The following is a 20,372-nucleotide window of genomic DNA, read 5'->3' as shown; positions in this document are numbered from 1 at the left end:
AATGTTCCGTAAAAATGTATTTGTAAAAAATAAATGATTAAGGCAGAAATGTGTTCCATTTAGTCAAGTAACAAAGACACATAGCACATAAAGTATAAATGGTTTGGATAAATGTATAGGGATGTAGTTAAAATTACACCAGACGGAAACCCGGCGGTCAAAATACAGACGGCTGCATAATGCTGAACGGCTGCGTAATGCCGGCATCACAATCCTGACGGAGCTCGGATCCCAGCATCAAAATACAGATGCCCGGAATCCTGAACGTTCTGTTAGCGAGATACGTCCTCATCCTGACGGGGGGGGGTGTTAGGCATTAGAAGGGGGTTTAGTGTTAGGGTGCAGGGACAGAAAGGGGGGGTTGGGGTAGGGGGCAGGGGAGAGTTAGGGTAGTTTTTGGGGGATTGTCGGGATTTTGATGGACGGGATGACTGTCCGTATTCTGACCGCCAACATCCCATCCATTAGTACTGTGTACTGTATATCATATCGAATCCAATGTATATATGTTTCATCCATTTTTGTTCATATATATGAACGCTAGCCACTTATTTAGCGTCTTCACTTCATCTCTCTCTAAGGCTTGATACATCCCCCCATAGTGCGCTTTGTAACCATGAAAAGCTCTTCTCGGAAAAAGAGAAAAGGCACCCTTCCATGCAGATGTCAGAAGGTCATTGTTGGCAGTGATGTATCTATAATGGGTGTAGTGTGCGCGGTGCGCACGGGCCGCTGAGTCGACACCCCACATCCTGACCTTTTTTTTGACGATACTCACCTCTCCAGAGTTCCCCATCCCTGGCAGCACCGCTCTACAAATCACAGAGAAAATGGCATGACAAGCCATTTTCCTGGTGTTTTGTGCATGTTCAGTAAGGAAATCTACTGGACAATGGCCACCGTGCCAATTCCCCCGGAGATCACAACTGAGTCTGTGCTCTCTAGAGCTCACACTCAACTGCACTCCTGAGTCCTGGGTTGAGAGGAGTGGGCCCGGACGGAGGAGGCTGCACACAGGCCTCCTCCTCTGGTAATACACCCATAGACTGTTGGCCATGTTAGAGTCATGAAAGCTGTGGCATAAGAAGACAACAAGTGAGTATAATAACCACACTTCCATGTAGATGGAGAGATGCATCTAACTAGGGGAGAAGTGGAGAGGTTGCCCATAGCAACCAATTTACTTATTATTTTATAGAAGGTACTTGATAAATGCTAGAAGATTGTTGCTATAGGTAACTTCTTCCCTTGTCCACTTCTCCGCTCATTAGTAGTTTTGATGGATCTCCCCCAGGGTGCCTTATTTATTTTATGCTGTCTCCTGAGAGAGTATAGATAAACTGGAGTTACATGCGTTCCTGTGATGCGTAGTCCTGAGTTGCAGTGACCGTAATTTGGAGGAAATAATACGTAATAAAAATGAGATAATATGTAACAGGCTCTATTATTATTCTGGTATTTCCCATGGCACAATGATTTATTTTGTGGAAAAACGCTATTAATCAGCTGTTGCTTTGAACCTGTGACAGGTGGACATCAACTAGGAGAGAGCATTTGTCACAGTAATCTATTAGCCACTATTTCCACAATCGCTGCAGCAGCATTTTACCTTCTGGTACACACCCTGCTTGCCATTATAGGTGAATATCAGTCCCTACAGTGTCTATGTACTGTTAAGGCCCGTACACACTGGCCGATATACATGCTGCGGCGGCCGGCGGTGATTGACAGTTGAACTGGGCGGGCGTGTGTACACTAGAGATGAGCGCCTGAAATTTTTCGGGTTTTGTGTTTTGGTTTTGGGTTCGGTTCCGCGGCCGTGTTTTGGGTTCGAACGCGTTTTTGCAAAACCTCACCGAATTTTTTTTGTCGGATTCGGGTGTGTTTTGGATTCGGGTGTTTTTTTCCAAAAACACTAAAAAACAGCTTAAATCATAGAATTTGGGGGTCATTTTGATCCCAAAGTATTATTAACCTCAAAAACCATAATTTACACTCATTTTCAGTCTATTCTGAATACCTCACACCTCACAATATTATTTTTAGTCCTAAAATTTGCACCGAGGTCGCTGTGTGAGTAAGATAAGCGACCCTAGTGGCCGACACAAACACCGGGCCCATCTAGGAGTGGCACTGCAGTGTCACGCAGGATGTCCCTTCCAAAAAACCCTCCCCAAACAGCACATGACGCAAAGAAAAAAAGAGGCGCAATGAGGTAGCTGTGTGAGTAAGATTAGCGACCCTAGTGGCCGACACAAACACCGGGCCCATCTAGGAGTGGCACTGCAGTGTCACGCAGGATGGCCCTTCCAAAAAACCCTCCCCAAACAGCACATGACGCAAAGAAAAAAAGAGGCGCATTGAGGTAGCTGTGTGAGTAAGATTAGCGACCCTAGTGGCCGACACAAACACCGGGCCCATCTAGGAGTGGCACTGCAGTGTCACGCAGGATGTCCCTTCCAAAAAACCCTCCCCAAACAGCACATGACGCAAAGAAAAAAAGAGGCGCAATGAGGTAGCTGACTGTGTGAGTAAGATTAGCGACCCTAGTGGCCGTCACAAACACCGGGCCCATCTAGGAGTGGCACTGCAGTGTCACGCAGGATGTCCCTTCCAAAAAAACCCTCCCCAATCAGCACATGATGCAAAGAAAAAGAAAAGAAAAAAGAGGTGCAAGATGGAATTGTCCTTGGGCCCTCCCACCCACCCTTATGTTGTATAAACAAAACAGGACATGCACACTTTAACCAACCCATCATTTCAGTGACAGGGTCTGCCACACGACTGTGACTGATATGACGGGTTGGTTTGGACCCCCCCCAAAAAAGAAGCAATTAATCTCTCCTTGCACAAACTGGCTCTACAGAGGCAAGATGTCCACCTCATCTTCACCCTCCGATATATCACCGTGTACATCCCCCTCCTCACAGATTATCAATTCGTCCCCACTGGAATCCACCATCTCAGCTCCCTGTGTACTTTGTGGAGGCAATTGCTGCTGGTCAATGTCTCCGCGGAGGAATTGATTATAATTCATTTTAATGAACATCATCTTCTCCACATTTTCTGGATGTAACCTCGTACGCCGATTGCTGACAAGGTGAGCGGCGGCACTAAACACTCTTTCGGAGTACACACTTGTGGGAGGGCAACTTAGGTAGAATAAAGCCAGTTTGTGCAAGGGCCTCCAAATTGCCTCTTTTTCCTGCCAGTATAAGTACGGACTGTGTGACGTGCCTACTTGGATGCGGTCACTCATATAATCCTCCACCATTCTATCAATGTTGAGAGAATCATATGCAGTGACAGTAGACGACATGTCCGTAATCGTTGTCAGGTCCTTCAGTCCGGACCAGATGTCAGCATCAGCAGTCGCTCCAGACTGCCCTGCATCACCGCCAGCGGGTGGGCTCGGAATTCTGAGCCTTTTCCTCGCACCCCCAGTTGCGGGAGAATGTGAAGGAGGAGATGTTGACAGGTCGCGTTCCGCTTGACTTGACAATTTTGTCACCAGCAGGTCTTTCAACCCCAGCAGACCTGTGTCTGCCGGAAAGAGAGATCCAAGGTAGGCTTTAAATGTAGGATCGAGCACGGTGGCCAAAATGTAGTGCTCTGATTTCAACAGATTGACCACCCGTGAATCCTTGTTAAGCGAATTAAGGGCTGCATCCACAAGTCCCACATGCCTAGCGGAATCGCTCCCTTTTAGCTCCTTCTTCAATGCCTCCAGCTTCTTCTGCAAAAGCCTGATGAGGGGAATGACCTGACTCAGGCTGGCAGTGTCTGAACTAACTTCACGTGTGGCAAGTTCAAAGGGCATCAGAACCTTGCACAACGTTGAAATCATTCTCCACTGCACTTGAGACAGGTGCATTCCATCTCCTATATCGTGCTCAATTGTATAGGCTTGAATGGCCTTTTGCTGCTCCTCCAACCTCTGAAGCATATAGAGGGTTGAATTCCACCTCGTTACCACTTCTTGCTTCAGATGATGGCAGGGCAGGTTCAGTAGTTTTTGGTGGTGCTCCAGTCTTCTGTACGTGGTGCCTGTACGCCGAAAGTGTCCCGCAATTTTTCTGGCCACCGACAGCATCTCTTGCACGCCCCTGTCGTTTTTTTAAAAATTCTGCACCACCAAATTCAAGGTATGTGCAAAACATGGGACGTGCTGGAATTTGCCCATATTTAATGCACACACAATATTGCTGGCGTTGTCCGATGCCACAAATCCACAGGAGAGTCCAATTGGGGTAAGCCATTCCGCGATGATCTTCCTCAGTTGCCGTAAGAGGTTTTCAGCTGTGTGCGTATTCTGGAAAGCGGTGATACAAAGCGTAGCCTGCCTAGGAAAGAGTTGGCGTTTGCGAGATGCTGCTACTGGTGCCGCCGCTGCTGTTCTTGCGGCGGGAGTCCATACATCTACCCAGTGGGCTGTCACAGTCATATAGTCCTGACCCTGCCCTGCTCCACTTGTCCACATGTCCGTGGTTAAGTGGACATTGGGTACAACTGCATTTTTTAGGAGACTGGTGAGTCTTTTTCTGACGTCCGTGTACATTCTCGGTATCGCCTGCCTAGAGAAGTGGAACCTAGATGGTATTTGGTAACGGGGGCACACTGCCTCAATAAATTGTCTAGTTCCCTGTGAACTAACGGCGGATACCGGACGCACGTCTAACACCAACATAGTTGTCAAGGACTCAGTTATCCGCTTTGCAGTAGGATGACTGCTGTGATATTTCATCTTCCTCGCAAAGGACTGTTGAACAGTCAATTGCTTACTGGAAGTAGTACAAGTGGGCTTACGACTTCCCCTCTGGGATGACCATCGACTCCCAGCGGCAACAACAGCAGCGCCAGCAGCAGTAGGCGTTACACGCAAGGATGCATCGGAGGAATCCCAGGCAGGAGAGGACTCGTCAGACTTGCCAGTGACATGGCCTGCAGGACTATTGGCATTCCTGGGGAAGGAGGAAATTGACACTGAGGGAGTTGGTGGGGTGGTTTGCGTGAGCTTGGTTACAAGAGGAAGGGATTTACTGGTCAGTGGACTGCTTCCGCTGTCACCCAAAGTTTTTGAACTTGTCACTGACTTATTATGAATGCGCTGCAGGTGACGTATAAGGGAGGATGTTCCGAGGTGGTTAACGTCCTTACCCCTACTTATTACAGCTTGACAAAGGGAACACACGGCTTGACACCTGTTGTCCGCATTTCTGGTGAAATACCTCCACACCGAAGAGCTGATTTTTTTGGTATTTTCACCTGGCATGTCAACGGCCATATTCCTCCCACGGACAACAGGTGTCTCCCCGGGTGCCTGACTTAAACAAACCACCTCACCATCAGAATCCTCCTGGTCAATTTCCTCCCCAGCGCCAGCAACACCCATATCCTCCTCATCCTGGTGTACTTCAACACTGACATCTTCAATCTGACTATCAGGAACTGGACTGCGGGTGCTCCTTCCAGCACTTGCAGGGGGCGTGCAAATGGTGGAAGGCGCATGCTCTTCACGTCCAGTGTTGGGAAGGTCAGGCATCGCAACCGACACAATTGGACTCTCCTTGTGGATTTGGGATTTCAAAGAACGCACAGTTCTTTGCGGTGCTTTTGCCAGCTTGAGTCTTTTCAGTTTTCTAGCGAGAGGCTGAGTGCTTCCATCCTCATGTGAAGCTGAACCACTAGCCATGAACATAGGCCAGGGCCTCAGCCGTTCCTTGCCACTCCGTGTGGTAAATGGCATATTGGCAAGTTTACGCTTCTCCTCCGACAATTTTATTTTAGGTTTTGGAGTCCTTTTTTTACTGATATTTGGTGTTTTGGTTTTGACATGCTCTGTACTATGCCATTGGGCATCGGCCTTGGCAGACGACGTTGCTGGCATTTCATCGTCTCGGCCATGACTAGTGGCAGCAGCTTCAGCACGAGGTGGAAGTGGATCTTGATCTTTCCCTAATTTTGGAACCTCAACATTTTTGTTCTCCATATTTTAATAGGCACAACTAAAAGGCACCTCAGGTAAACAATGGAGATGGATGGATTGGATACTAGTATACAATTATGGACGGGCTGCCGAGTGCCGACACAGAGGTAGCCACAGCCGTGAACTACCGCACTGTACTGTGTCTGCTGCTAATATATAGACTGGTTGATAAAGAGATAGTATACTCGTAACTAGTATGTATGTATAAAGAAAGAAAAAAAAACCACGGTTAGGTGGTATATACAATTATGGACGGGCTGCCGAGTGCCGACACAGAGGTAGCCACAGCCGTGAACTACCGCACTGTACTGTGTCTGCTGCTAATATATAGACTGGTTGATAAAGAGATAGTATACTCGTAACTAGTATGTATGTATAAAGAAAGAAAAAAAAACCACGGTTAGGTGGTATATACAATTATGGACGGGCTGCCGAGTGCCGACACAGAGGTAGCCACAGCCGTGAACTACCGCACTGTACTGTGTCTGCTGCTAATATATAGACTGGTTGATAAAGAGATAGTATACTCGTAACTAGTATGTATGTATAAAGAAAGAAAAAAAAACCACGGTTAGGTGGTATATACAATTATGGACGGGCTGCCGAGTGCCGACACAGAGGTAGCCACAGCCGTGAACTACCGCACTGTACTGTGTCTGCTGCTAATATATAGACTGGTTGATAAAGAGATAGTATACTCGTAACTAGTATGTATGTATGTATAAAGAAAGAAAAAAAAACCACGGTTAGGTCACTGGTATATACAATTATGGACGGGCTGCCGAGTGCCGACACAGAGGTAGCCACAGCCGTGAACTACCGCACTGTACTGTGTCTGCTGCTAATATAGACTGGTTGATAAAGAGATAGTATACTACTAATATTATATACTGGTGGTCAGGTCACTGGTCACTAGTCACACTGGCAGTGGCACTCCTGCAGCAAAAGTGTGCACTGTTTAATTTTAATATAATATTATGTACTCCTGGCTCCTGCTATAACCTATAACTGGCACTGCAGTAGTGCTCCCCAGTCTCCCCCACAATTATAAGCTGTGTGAGCTGAGCAGTCAGACAGATATATAATATATATAGATGATGCAGCACACTGGCCTGAGCCTGAGCAGTGCACACAGATATGGTATGTGACTGAGTCACTGTGTGCTGTGTATCGCTTTTTTCAGGCAGAGAACGGATTATAAATAAAAGTGGTGGTCACTGGTCACTATCAGCAAAACTCTGCACTGTACACTACTGAGTACTCCTAATGCTCCCCAAAATTAGTAAATCAAGTGTCTAAACGGAGAGGACGCCAGCCACGTCCTCTCCCTATCAATCTCAATGCACGTGTGAAAATGGCGGCGACGCGCGGCTCCTTATATAGAATCCGAGTCTCGCGATAGAATCCGAGCCTCGCGAGAATCCGACAGCGTCATGATGACGTTCGGGCGCGCTCGGGTTAACCGAGCAAGGCGGGAAGATCCGAGTCGCCGTGAAAAAAAACATGAAGTTCTGGCGGGTTCGGATTCAGAGAAACCGAACCCGCTCATCTCTAGTGTACACGCCCGCCCAGTTCATGAAGTCAGTCCCCGACAGATCGGGTTGTGTGAATGCTCAACGCACTGCCCGATTCATCCATAGATATATCTGCAGATCAATTGATCTGCAGATATATCTTTCCAGTGTGTACCCACCTTTACAGTGACCATTGTATGGGATTGCTGTGCAATGTTTCCTAAAAACTGTAATATGATTGGTGAAAGTTACATAACAAAGGTTGTTCCTTCCTTTCTTTTTTGTAAGGAAATTGGAAACATAACATTTTACAGTTATACTTAAGGTGGCCATACACTCCGAGGGAGAAGTCGCATAAGATTTCCCTTGAACCGCCCGGCAGCTTCCTGGGTGGTAGGATCGCATACAATACATTGTATGCGGTCCTTTTGAATACGATGTATCGTATGCAATCCCAGCTATGTCTGCGGGATCTGACATATCTATAGTGCAGTACTTCCAATCTAGGGGCTCCGATCCGATGCTCACGGGACCGCGCATCGGATCGGAGGTAAAGCACATGCGATTTGCCCGTTTTCATCCGATTTATCGGCCCAAAACGTAGGAATGGGATGAAGTCGGGCAAAATTGCACTAGTGTATGGGCACCTTAACTTTGTTGCCAACATGGAATTAGAGGATAGTTTATAAAAGTAGCATCACGATGTGTGATTATCCTGATTTTATGCCGAACCTATTCATTTACCGGGTTCAGGGGTGTATCTAGGAGTCAGAGTATCCCTGGCAAAAGTTAGTCACCCATGTGTGAAAGGGTAGCCCTGGCGTCCACCCGTGCTCTGTGTACCAGGTCTGTGCTGGGTAATTATGTCTGAAAGAGCTATAAGCTGATCTGTGCTGTTCTTTCCTGTGTGCTTCACAAGTGCCTGATGCCTGCATACCCATTTTGCACAGATTGGTGTATTCTTCATCATCTGATTGTCAGGTTAATATACAGGGTGCATGGGTATTGATCCATTCACCTTCCACTGCAGTTGATTAAATGCTGCTCGGCTAACCTATGGGCTGCCCTGGAGTCCATAGTATTAGAATTCAGTATTTTTCTGTCAGCAATAGCTGTGTCATGAACTTGTGCTTGGGGTTAAGTATACCCCAATTCTTGGGTTCCTAGGGAAAATACATTTATATGACTTACAGTATTATCAAAAATGTTGAACCTTTCATTTTTTGGGATGTCTTCATTTTTTTTTTTTTTAAATATTCCTGGTGGCCTGAATTATAAAGGTTAAAAATAATAGATAAGTTAGTCTTTATTCAATTCATTTAAATATTTATTTTGGCTTTCTTTGTCTTCTTGGTAATCAGGTATTACTTTGTGAACATGTTTAACCTGAAGCATGAAATGTTCTGTGTGGCTTCATTGTGTCACGGTACTGAGCAGGGGTTTATACAGCCTAAGCCTTCCTGTGTATCTAGTTGGCGGTCTTACAGTGAAAGGTTGAAAGGGAGGTTGAGTAAATACCTGCTGGACGATTTATTTTCTCCCAAGCAGTTAGGTCTGCAATGTTTAATAACCACGGTTAATGCATGAGATGAAATTACCAGACGTTCTGTACATTTTGCCTTTCTGCCGAGTGTTAAAGCTTTTTAGTATTTGTATGCAATGCCTCCAATTTTAGGTTCTCACCAGCTGAATTTTTGGCCTTGTGAACCTGAGGAGAAGATGTGGTGGTCCACACTCCCCATATATGCCCCAATCATATACTTATGCAAACGGTACAAGAAAAGGGTGTTGACCTTTCAAACCCAAGCTGTTGTTTATTCTTGTCAAGTGTGCAGAATGAAACTATAGGTCAGTGGTTGCTATTAAAAACACTCTTATGATAAATGTGTTTGTTTTTTTTTTGTTTTTTTTACAACCATAACTCTGATTTAGCAGAAACCACTGGCGTGCGCAGCACATTTTATTAGGGGGTGCACCGTCGGAGGGGTGTGTCTAGCACCGCCTTTTGGGCGTGTCTAGCACCATCTATTGATGGTCAACACATATAAAATATCCACCTTTGTACCAATCCTAATAAAGCAGATACATTGTCAGATGTTGCGGTGTGCACCAAACAAACACCCCTGATGGCACTCACTGCAATTACACTGCTCCTCCTCAGCCTGGTCTGGCTCCCCCTCTCTTTCCCCTGCAAGCTGCAGCAGCTTACTTACAAGTCAGTCACTCACTGACAGTCGCAGACTAGTACTGCTGCTGCTGGAAAACGAGGAATGCTGGCTGCATGCTGCTCCTCATCAGTGGCTGGCGTTGGCACAGCATAGAAAGAGAGAGGTTTGTATGTGGTGGGTATGCAAGCAGCATGACGTAATAATGTTACATCACACTGTTTTTGTACATGGAGGTGGAGCTGGGAATTTGAAAGCCGGTGTAAATGGCACCCTTGATTAACCCAGGCGTCCAGTCGGTAATGAGGTCCTGACAAGGTGCAGCGCAGAGGGGACAGTAATCAGCCTACTCGGCGATCGCTGCATCAGGCATGTGAGATCGGGGTGCCAGACACTAGGGGGTGCCTGTGCGCACCAGGCACCCCCCCTGCGCACACCTATGGCAGAAACAATCTATTAAAATCAGAATAGCTGGCGGGTGATAAGTATTGCCGCCGGGGGCTATTTAATTGGCCCCGATAAGCCGCTGCGTGCCACGACTTATCGGTGGTTTTGCTTCACCTGCCTCCGGCAGGCGAAGCACAATGCCCGATAACAGCCCCGTTTTCATCCGAAAACGGGGCTATTTCACCCGAAAACACGCAGGTTTCACTGAGCCTGTGTGATTACGGGTGTAAAAGGACTTGTTACCGGCCGAGCTAATTAAAAAGCCCGACCGCAGCACCCGAAGAAACATGGGGGGTTGAATATCCTAGTAAGTCTTATTCAATCTGTCTGGTTTGTCTGGATCATCTAGTGAGCACAGTGACGTGTATGTGATTACTGACCCAATACACAGCTTGTGGCCCCCTGTTTTCCAGTCGTGCAGCCATACCAGATGTGTGTGTGTGGGCGGGGGGGGCGCCAAAAATAGATCCGTATCAGTTTTCAGGGCTCTGCTGTGCATCCACTTGACCATATTGAGAGCAGATTTGAATATGGTGAGCGTGAGAACAGCGCCCAGTAATTCTACACTTGTGTCTAATAATAGGTCAGTGAGCATTGTCAATGATGTCCTCATAACGATCAATGATTATTGTTTTAACACTCAGAGATGTATTTGCCATCCAGTGCAGAACAACATAGTTTTTTTTCTGCTCATGTCCTAGGTATATCCCTTTGGGGGAGATTTATCAAAGCTTGGAGAGAGATAAAGTCCCAACCGATCAGCTTGTCACTGCCATTATTTTAAACTCTGCCTGTTAAATGACAGGAGCGGACTGGTTGTTACTTTATCTTTTTCCAAGCCTTGATCAATCTCCCCCTTTGTTGGATGTCTGTCTGCTGAGTTGAGTGTTATACCCCTTTCACACATGCAGCTAAATCCTGAGTTTTGCATGTGAATGCAAATCAACCCCCGAATCTCAACCTGTGCGAAAGGAAATAACCCAGGACTAAGTCCCGGGTCCACGACCCTGCTCCCAACCAGGGACACGGAGCTAAGACCCGGGAATTTGATAGCTGCTAGACCTGGCAAATTCCCTGGTCATATGTCTAAACGCGGCATTACACAGGTATTTTGGGTCGTTGGTCATAATTGTGCTTAAAATCCTTATCCGTGACAAGTGGATGCTGTATGAGCGACTAATTGTAGTACATAAATATGTCACAATTTTGTATCCTTAAGTAAGGTGTACGAGGGGGTACTCTGTAGTCCTTTTATGTAGACTCAGAATAGGCCTTTATTATACCGTAACTATTGTAGGGACATGGTCATGTGACTGCCGGCGGTACCCCAAGGCTAAGTGGACAGCTTATTGTGTGCTTGAAACCACTAATGATTTTGTTTGGAAGCTAGTGTAGTACCCTCATTTTAACTCTATTCATAATGACTCCCCTATGGTACCTACAAGGCCCAAGTCCATGGTGTGTTCTTGAGTCCACTAGCAGTAAAGGTTCCCATGCACTTATGCGACTTCTCCGAGGGAGAAGTTGCATAAAATTTCCCTTGAACCGCCTGGCAGCCTTACGCGTGGCAGGATCGCATACGATACATCGTATGCTGTCCTTTTGCATACAATGTTTCATATGCGATCCCAGCCATGCCTGCAGGATCCGACATATCTTTCGTGCAGTTCTTCCGATCTAGGGGCTCTGATCCGATGCTCACGAGACCGCGCATCGGATCGGAAGTAAAGCACATACGATTTGCACATTTTCATCCGATTTATCGGGCCTAAACGTCTGAATCGGATGAAATCGGCCAAAATCGCAGTAGTGTTTGGGCACCTTAAGCGGCCTTGTCTTTCCTTCAGCCAAAACCACAGGGACAGCACACAGTGACACAGAGACAAGCCTATTAATGGGTTTGATCCCCGGTGACCACACAGTTGAAGGGTCCAATGCTGTTTTATTTTGGACGCAGGAATCTGTGGCACAGTAGGACAGCCAAAGGACTGACCATAGTTGTGGAAAAAATATTTCTAATCTGATAATATGATAGATCCAAGATCAGTATGTGGGCAAACAAATCAATACAGTCCTATAGCAGTATAGATATAAGATTAATATACAAAAGTGAAAAATCAATATGTATCAAGCAGATTAGCAATGCAGAACAATCACTGTTATATACCTTATATGAGCAGGTGAAACAATAGTTGGCAGTAGGGGTAATTAGTTGGAGTGAGCCAGTATCACCAGAGGCCATCTCTTCACTAACCAGGCTGTGACAAGCAGTTAATACTGTAAAAAAAAACAAAAAAAAAACCAGCCCTGTGTTGACAGTTCAACACAATCAGGATACTCTGGTACTTGTGGTGCCCCGGCTTAGGTTAAAACAAGCAGACTATGCAATAAAAACAGCTTTGATGAAAACCGTTCAACACATTCAGGCAATAACCAAACCCTATGGGTACAGCTTCCTGGGGGAGCAAGGTTAAAAGCCCTACCCTCCTTCACCAACAGGGGCGGGGATGACATTCCAAATAATCACTGATGTTCCTCCCAGCCAAAGCCTTTCCATCAGGGTGACCAGTACCAGAGAAAAAACATTCCCCAGGGATCTTTCTTTTAACCCTTTCCAGTAATGCCCAGAGCCAAAAGGTTCCTTCCCCTAAAGGGTAAAGGGAAAGCTAACCCCCCTCATTTTGTGCACCTGACTGAGCCACCAGCAGCAAAGAATAGTATTAAACCAATGCTTCTCACCTTTCGAGACCGCTCCTCTGACCTCCTTGCACAGCAGACGCTCCCTCCAAATCCTTCAGTCACCAAAGCTGTCCTAGACGATGATAATTAATAATAATGATGATAATAATAATAATATAATATCAGTTTCTTGTATAGCACAGCGCATTATTATTATTAGAAACAACAGTGATAGAACAAAACTGTGTAATAACAGACAGACATAGGGGTATATGCAATTGCGGTCGAATTCCCGAAATTGTCGAAAAACTGGACTTTTTAGCCAAAAAAAAAAAAATTCGACAATGCAATTCAGTACTTTTCGTCAAAAAAACTGACTTTCCAAATTCGACTTTTTGAAATTCGACATTTGTCAAATTCGACATTTCTGCAATGGTGCAAATGCGGCAATTCGCCAAAAGTATATTCAATTGAAGTTTGGAAATTCGACAACAGTGCTTTTAGACAGTAAATTCGTCATTTTCAATCCGCCACACTTTGGTGGCGGAATCTAATAAAAAAATTTCAAACATGTTTTTTTTAGTGTTTTTTTATTGGTAATAGCATATCTATTTATATTAGAAGGGATTAGGTAATTGGTTTGTCTTTTTTGGAGGCACAAGTATTATTTATATATTTTTTAAAATATTATTATTATTATTATTTTTTTTTTTTTTTTACATGGAATGGTAAAAACCCGAAAAAAAATTGCGTGGGGTCCCCCCTCCTAAGCATAACCAGCCTCGGGCTCTTCAAGCCGATCCTGGTTCTAAAAATCCGGGGGAAAAACGGACAGGGGATCCCCCGTATTTTAACAACCAGCACCGGGCTCTGCACCTGGTGCTGGTGCAAAAAATACGGGGGACAAAAAGAGTAGGGGTCCCCCGTATTTTTAACACCAGCATCGGGCTCCACTAGCTGGACAGATAATGCCACAGCCGGGGGTCACTTTTATACAGCGCCCTGCGGCCGTGGCATTAAATATCCAACTAGTCACCCCTGGCCGGGGTACCCTGGGGGAGTGGGGACCCCTTCAATCAAGGGGTCATCCCCCCCAGCCACCCAAGGGCCAGGGGTGAAGCCCGGGGCTGTCCCCCCCCCCATCCAAGGGCTGCGGATGGGGGGCTGATAGCCTTGAGAAAATGTAAAGAATATTGTTTTTTCCAGTAGTACTATAAGTCTTAGCAAGCCTCCCCCGCAAGATGGTACTTGGAGAACCACAAGTACCAGCATGCGGGAGAAAAACGGGCCCGCTGGTACCTGTAGTTCTACTGGTAAAAAAAAAATACCCAAATAAAAACAGGACATGCACACCGTGAAAGTAAAACTTTATTACATACATGTCGACACACACATACTTACCTATGTTCACACGACGTTCGGTCCACTTGTCCAAGTAGAATCCACGTGTACCTTTGAATAAAATGATACTTACCTGATCCAGTGTCCAGATTATAATCCTCGTACTTGGCAAAAAGAAAAGAAAAAAAAGGACCCCCGGACCAAACGGACTGAAAGGGGTCCCATGTTTACACATGGGACCCCTTTCCCCGAATGCAGAGACCCCCCTGTGACTGCTGTCACAGAAAGGTCTCTTAAGCCAATCAGCGAGCGCAACATCCTGGCACCTGCTGATTGGCTAGCGCGTCTGAGCTGTCAGACAGCGCATCGCAAAGCCTCTCCATTATATTCAATGGTGGGAACTTTGCGGTTAGCGGTGAGGTCACCCGCGGTCAGCGGCTAACCGCGGGTAACCCCACCGCTGATGGCAAAGTTCCCACCATTGAAAGTAATGGAGGGAGCTGTGCGATGCGCTGTCTGAGCTCAGATGCGCATACAGCCAATCAGGTGAGTGCCACGAAGTAGCGCTTCCTGATTGGCTGAAGGGACCTCTGTGACAGGAGTCACGTGGGGTCCCGGCATTCGTGGAAAGGGGTCCCATGTGTAAACATGGGACCCCTTTCAGTCCGTTTGGTTCGGGTGTTCGTTTTTTTTTTTTTTTTTTTGCCAAGTACGAGGATTACAAAACACAGGACACTGGATCAGGTGAGTATAATTTTATTCACAGGTACCCCGGATCGTCGGATCAGGAGACGTGGCAGTCGGCGGGTCAACATAGGTAAGTATGTATGTGTCGGCTGGTGTGGAATAAAGTTTTACTCTCAAGGTGTGTGTCTCCTGTTTTTATTTGGGTATTTTTTTTCCAGTAGAACTACAGGTACCAGCGGGCCCGTTTTTCTCCCGCATGCTGGTACTTGTGGTTCTCCAAGTACCAGCTTGCGGGGGAGGCTTGCTGGGACTTGTAGTACTACTGGAAAAAAACAATACTCTTTACATTTTCTCAAGGCTATCAGCCCCCCATCCGCAGCCCTTGGATGGGGGGGGGGGACAGCCTCGGGCTTCACCCCTGGCCCTTGGGTGGCTGGGGGGGGACCCCTTGATTGAAGGGGTCCCCCACTCCCCCAGGGTACCCCGGCTAGGGTTGACTAGTTGGATATTTAATGCCACGGCCGCAGGGCGCTGTATAAAAGTGACCCCCGGCTGTGGCATTATCTGTCCAGTTAGTGGAGCCCGATGCTGGTGTAAAAAATACGGGGGACCCCTAGTCTTTTTGTCCCCCGTATTTTTTTGCACCAGCACCAGGTGCAGAGCCCGGTGCTGGTTATTAAAATACAAGGGATTCCCTGTCCGTTTTTTCCCGGAGTTTTAGAACCAGGACCGGCTAGAAGAGCCCGAGGCTGGTTATGCTTAGCAATTTTTTTTCGGGTTTTTTACCGTTTTTTCACGTTTTTAAAAATCGGATCAAAATCTGTCAAAGTGGCCGTTTTTCGACAGCGGGGCTGTCGAATCCGTTTTTCATTGAATATGGTGAATTTCGGCACCCACTTGCCGGAATTCGACGGTCGAATTGTGTCGAATTAAAAAATGGGCGAAAAATTGCCGCGATTCGCCGCTAATTGCATATACCCCATAGTGGTAGGAAGGCCCTTCTCGCAAGCTTACAATCTGTAGGATGATGTGCCGCACGTGCACCCAGGGATCCTTGGTCTGCAGGGTCCTGTTATAATGTCTTCCTGGGATCCTGGAACTGGTTGAGGATTGTCTTCCACAGCCATAGGCGTGCGCAGGGGGGGTGCCTGGTGCGCACAGGCACCCCCTAATGTCCAGCAATCCGATCTCACATGCCTGATGCAGCGATCGCCGAGCAGGCTGATTACTGTCCCCTCTGCGCTGCACCCTGTCAGGACTGCATTACTGACTGGACGCCTGGGTTAATCAAGGGTGCCACTGCCACCGGCTTTCATACTCCCGCCTCCACCTAAATGTACAAAAACAGCATGATGTGACGTGATGACATCATGCTGCTCGCACGCCCACCCGTCACACGCCCACCTCTCTCCTATTCTATGCCAACGCCAGCCACTGATGAGGATCAGCATGCAGCCAGCGTTCCTCTTAGGAAGACAAATTCAATACTGGCAGACGGCCGGCAGCAGCATTGACACATAACGCGTTTTTCCAGCAGCAGCAGCACTAGTCTGCGACTCAGTGTCAGTGAGTGACTGCAGCTTGCAGGGGAAAGAGAGGGGGAGCCAGACCAGGCTGAGGAGCAGCAGTGTAATTGCAGTGAGTGCCATCAGGGGTGTTTGTTTGGTGCACACCACAACATCTGACAATACATCTGCATTATTAGGATTGGTACAAGGGTGGATATTTTATATTACGTTGCCCATCAATAGATGGTGCTAGACACACCCCTCCGACGGTGCACCCCCTAATAAAATGTGGTGCGCACGCCTATGTCCACAGCCCTGTGTTCCCGCTGTTTCCTGGGGCCAGGTCCTTTTGCAGTCTCCTGCTGGGGATCTTCCCAGGTCACCAGAACCAGGTCCAGTGTTGTGGGCTTCTCCTGGGGTCTTGAAGCTGGGTCTTATTTAATTTGACCGCTAAAGCGGGAAGGAACTCGCTTAGAGTTTGTATATGTTGATAAACATTTAAAGCCCAGGATTTAACAAAGTGTTAGAAGCCTCTTCATTAACATGTTTCAAATGACTCCGCCGCGTAGTGTATAATGTACTTAATGAGTATTCCAACAGACCACTGAATTTTACCTACAGTTAACACTTCTGCAGGCAACATCCAAATTGATGCAAAGCGAATGCTTAAAAAACACCTCTATTAACCCATCTATGGTTGTTCTATAATATTATATATTTTCTCTGACGTCCTAGTGGATGCTGGGGACTCCGTAAGGACCATGGGGGAATAGCGGCTCCGCAGGAGACTGGGCACATCTAAGAAAGATTTAAGACTACCTGGTGTGCACTGGCTCCTCCCACTATGACCCTCCTCCAGACCTCGATTAGAATCCTGTGCCCGGCTGAGCTGGATGCACACTAGGGGCTCTCCTGAGCTCCTAGAAAGAAAGTATATTTTAGGTTTTTTATTTTACAGTGAGACCTGCTGGCAACAGGCTCACTGCAGCGAGGGACTAAGGGGAGAAGAAGCGAACCTACCTAACTGGTGGTAGCTTGGGCTTCTTAGGCTACTGGACACCATTAGCTCCAGAGGGATCGACCGCATGGAACCGGCCATTGATGTTCGGTCCCGGAGCCGCGCCGCCGCCCCCCTTACAGAGCCAGAAGCAAGAAGAGTCCGGAAAATCGGCGGCTGAAGACATCAGTCTTCTCCAAGGTAGCGCACAGCACTGCAGCTGTGCGCCATTGCTCCTCATACACACTTCACACTTCGGTCACTGAGGGTGCAGGGCGCTGGGGGGGGGGCGCCCTGAGCAGCAATAAATACACCTTGGCTGGCAAATATATCACAATATATAGCCCCAGAGGCTATATATGTGATAATTACCCCTGCCAGAATACAGGAAAAAGCGGGAGAAAAGTCAGCCGAAAAAGGGGCGGAGCTATCTCCCTCAGCACACTGGCGCCATTTCTCCCTCACAGCTCCGCTGGAAGGAAGCTCCCTGGCTCTCCCCTGCAGTCTACACTACAGAAAGGGTAAAAAAGAGAGGGGGGGCACTAAATTTAGGCGCAATATACATATAGCAGCTATAAGGGGATATAATTTAGTTAATCCCTGTATTATATAGCGCTCTGGTGTGTGCTGGCATACTCTCTCTCTGTCTCCCCAAAGGGCTTTGTGGGGTCCTGTCTTCTGTCAGAGCATTCCCTGTGTGTGTGTGGGGTGTGTCGGTACGGCTGTGTCGACATGTTTGATGAGGAGGCTTATGTGGAGGAGGAGCAGGTGCCTATAAATGTGTTGTCACCCCCTGCGGGGCAGACACCTGAGTGGATGGACTTGTGGAAGGAATTACGCGAAAGAGTCGACTCCTTACATAAAAAATTTGACGACATGCCAAATGCGGGACAGCCGGCTTCTCAGCCCGTGCCTGCCCAGACGTCTCAAAGGCCATCAGGGGCTCTAAAACGCCCGCTACCTCAGATGGCAGACACAGATGTCGACACGGATACTGATACCAGTGTCGACGACGATGACGCAAATGTAATGTCCACTAGGGCCACTCGTTATATGATTGAGGCAATGAAAAATGTTTTACACATTTCTGATGTAACCCCAGGTACCACAAAAAAGGGTATTATGTTTGGGGAGAAAAAACTACCAGTAGTTTTTCCCCCTTCTGAAGAATTAAATGAAGTGTGTGAAGTAGCGTGGGCTTCCCCCGATAGAAAATTGGTGATTTCAAAAAAATTACTAATGGCGTACCCTTTCCCGCCAGAGGATAGGTCACGTTGGGAAACACCACCTAGGGTGGATAAAGCGCTTACACGCCTATCAAAAAAGGTGGCACTACCGTCTCCGGATACGGCCGCCCTAAAGGAACCTGCTGATAGAAAGCAGGAGGCTCTCCTGAAGGCTATATATACACACACTGGTATTATACTGAGACCAGCTATTGCTTCAGCATTGATGTGCAGTGCTGCAGCTGCGTGGTCAGACTCCCTGTCAGAAAACATTGACACCCTAGACAGGGACACTATATTGCTTAACATAGAGCATATTAAAGACGCGGTCTTTTACATAAGAGATGCACAGAGGGATATTTGCCGGCTGGCATCTAAAATCAGTGCACTGTCCATTTCTGCCAGGAGAGGGCTATGGACCCGGCAGTGGACAGGGGATGCAGATTCTAAAAGGCACATGGAAGTTTTTGCCTTACAAGGGTGAGGAGTTGTTCGGGGATGGTCTTTCGGACCTAGTGTCCACAGCAACGGCTGGGAAGTCAGCATTTTTACCACATGCCCCTCACAACCAAAGAAAGCACCATATTATCAGGTGCAATCCTTTCGTCCCCAAAAGAGCAGGCGGGGTAGAGGCGCGTCCTTTCTGCCCAGAGGCAGAGGTAGGGGAAAAAAGCTGCAGCATTCAGCCATTTCCCAGGAACAAAAGTCCTCCCCCGCTTCATCTGCTAAGTCCGCCGCATGACGCTGGGGCTCAACAGGCGGTGCCAGGTACGGTGGGGGCCCGTCTCAAAAACTTCAGCAATCAGTGGGCTCGCTCACAAGTAGATCCCTGGATCCTTCAAGTGGTATCTCAGGGGTACAAGCTGGAATTCGAGACATTGCCCCCCCGCCGTTTCCTCAAATCTGCTTTACCAACGACTCCCTCAGACAGGGAGGCTGTGTTAGAGGCAATTCACAAGCTGTATTCCCAGCAGGTGATAGTCAAGGTGCCCCTACTTCAACAAGGACGGGGTTACTATTCCACAATGTTTGTGGTACCGAAACCGGACGGTTCGGTGAGACCCATTTTAAATTTAAAATCCTTGAACACATATATAAAAAAATTCAAGTTCAAGATGGAATCGCTCAGGGCGGTTATTGCAAGCCTGGAAGAGGGGGATTACATGGTATCTCTGGACATCAAGGATGCTTACCTGCATGTCCCCATTTACCATCCTCACCAGGAGTACCTCAGATTTGTGGTACAGGATTGTCATTACCAATTCCAGACGTTGCCGTTCGGCCTGTCCACGGCACCGAGGGTGTTTACCAAGGTAATGGCCGAAATGATGATACTCCTCCGAAAAAAGGGAGTTTTAATTATCCCATACTTGGACGATCTCCTGATAAAAGCGAGATCCAGAGAGCAGTTGTTAGTGGGCGTAGCACTATCTCAGGAGGTGCTACACCAGCATGGTTGGATTCTGAATATTCCAAAGTCACAGCTGGTTCCTGCGACACGTCTACTGTTCCTGGGGATGATTCTGGACACAGTCCAGAAAAAAGTGTTTCTCCCAGAGGAGAAAGCCAAGGAGCTGTCGTCTCTCGTCAGAGGCCTCCTAAAACCAAAACAGGTGTCGGTGCATCACTGCACACGAGTCCTGGGAAAGATGGTAGCTTCCTACGAAGCAATCCCATTCGGCAGGTTCCATGCCAGAATATTTCAGTGGGACCTGTTGGACCAATGGTCCGGATCGCATCTTCAAATGCATCGGCTGATAACCCTGTCTCCAAGGACCAGGGTGTCTCTCTTGTGGTGGCTGCAGAGTGCTCATCTCATGGA

At 47.4% G+C, this 20,372-nt stretch overlaps 1 protein-coding gene and 1 long non-coding RNA gene across 4 annotated transcripts in view; one reads left to right on the top strand and one right to left on the bottom strand.

Annotated features, from left to right (window-relative positions):
- The window catches only part of COMMD1 (copper metabolism domain containing 1), a 305,031-nt gene that overhangs the window by 209,122 nt on the left and 75,537 nt on the right, over nucleotides 1-20,372 (top strand). The window lies entirely within an intron of this gene.
- Nucleotides 12,286-20,372, bottom strand: part of LOC134910445 (uncharacterized) — a 206,611-nt gene continuing 198,524 nt past the window's right edge. The window contains exons 5-6 of the long non-coding RNA XR_010176201.1: nucleotides 12,852-12,924; nucleotides 12,286-12,389 (exon numbers count right to left, since the gene is read on the bottom strand). This is a non-coding gene — a long non-coding RNA (uncharacterized LOC134910445). The remainder of the gene's footprint in view (nucleotides 12,390-12,851; nucleotides 12,925-20,372) is intronic.

Source organism: Pseudophryne corroboree, chromosome 4 (genome assembly GCF_028390025.1).
Source record: "Pseudophryne corroboree isolate aPseCor3 chromosome 4, aPseCor3.hap2, whole genome shotgun sequence".
NCBI lineage: Eukaryota > Metazoa > Chordata > Amphibia > Anura > Myobatrachidae > Pseudophryne > Pseudophryne corroboree.
Note: the sequence above shows the minus strand (reverse complement) of the source record. Positions and strands in the feature narration are given on the sequence as shown.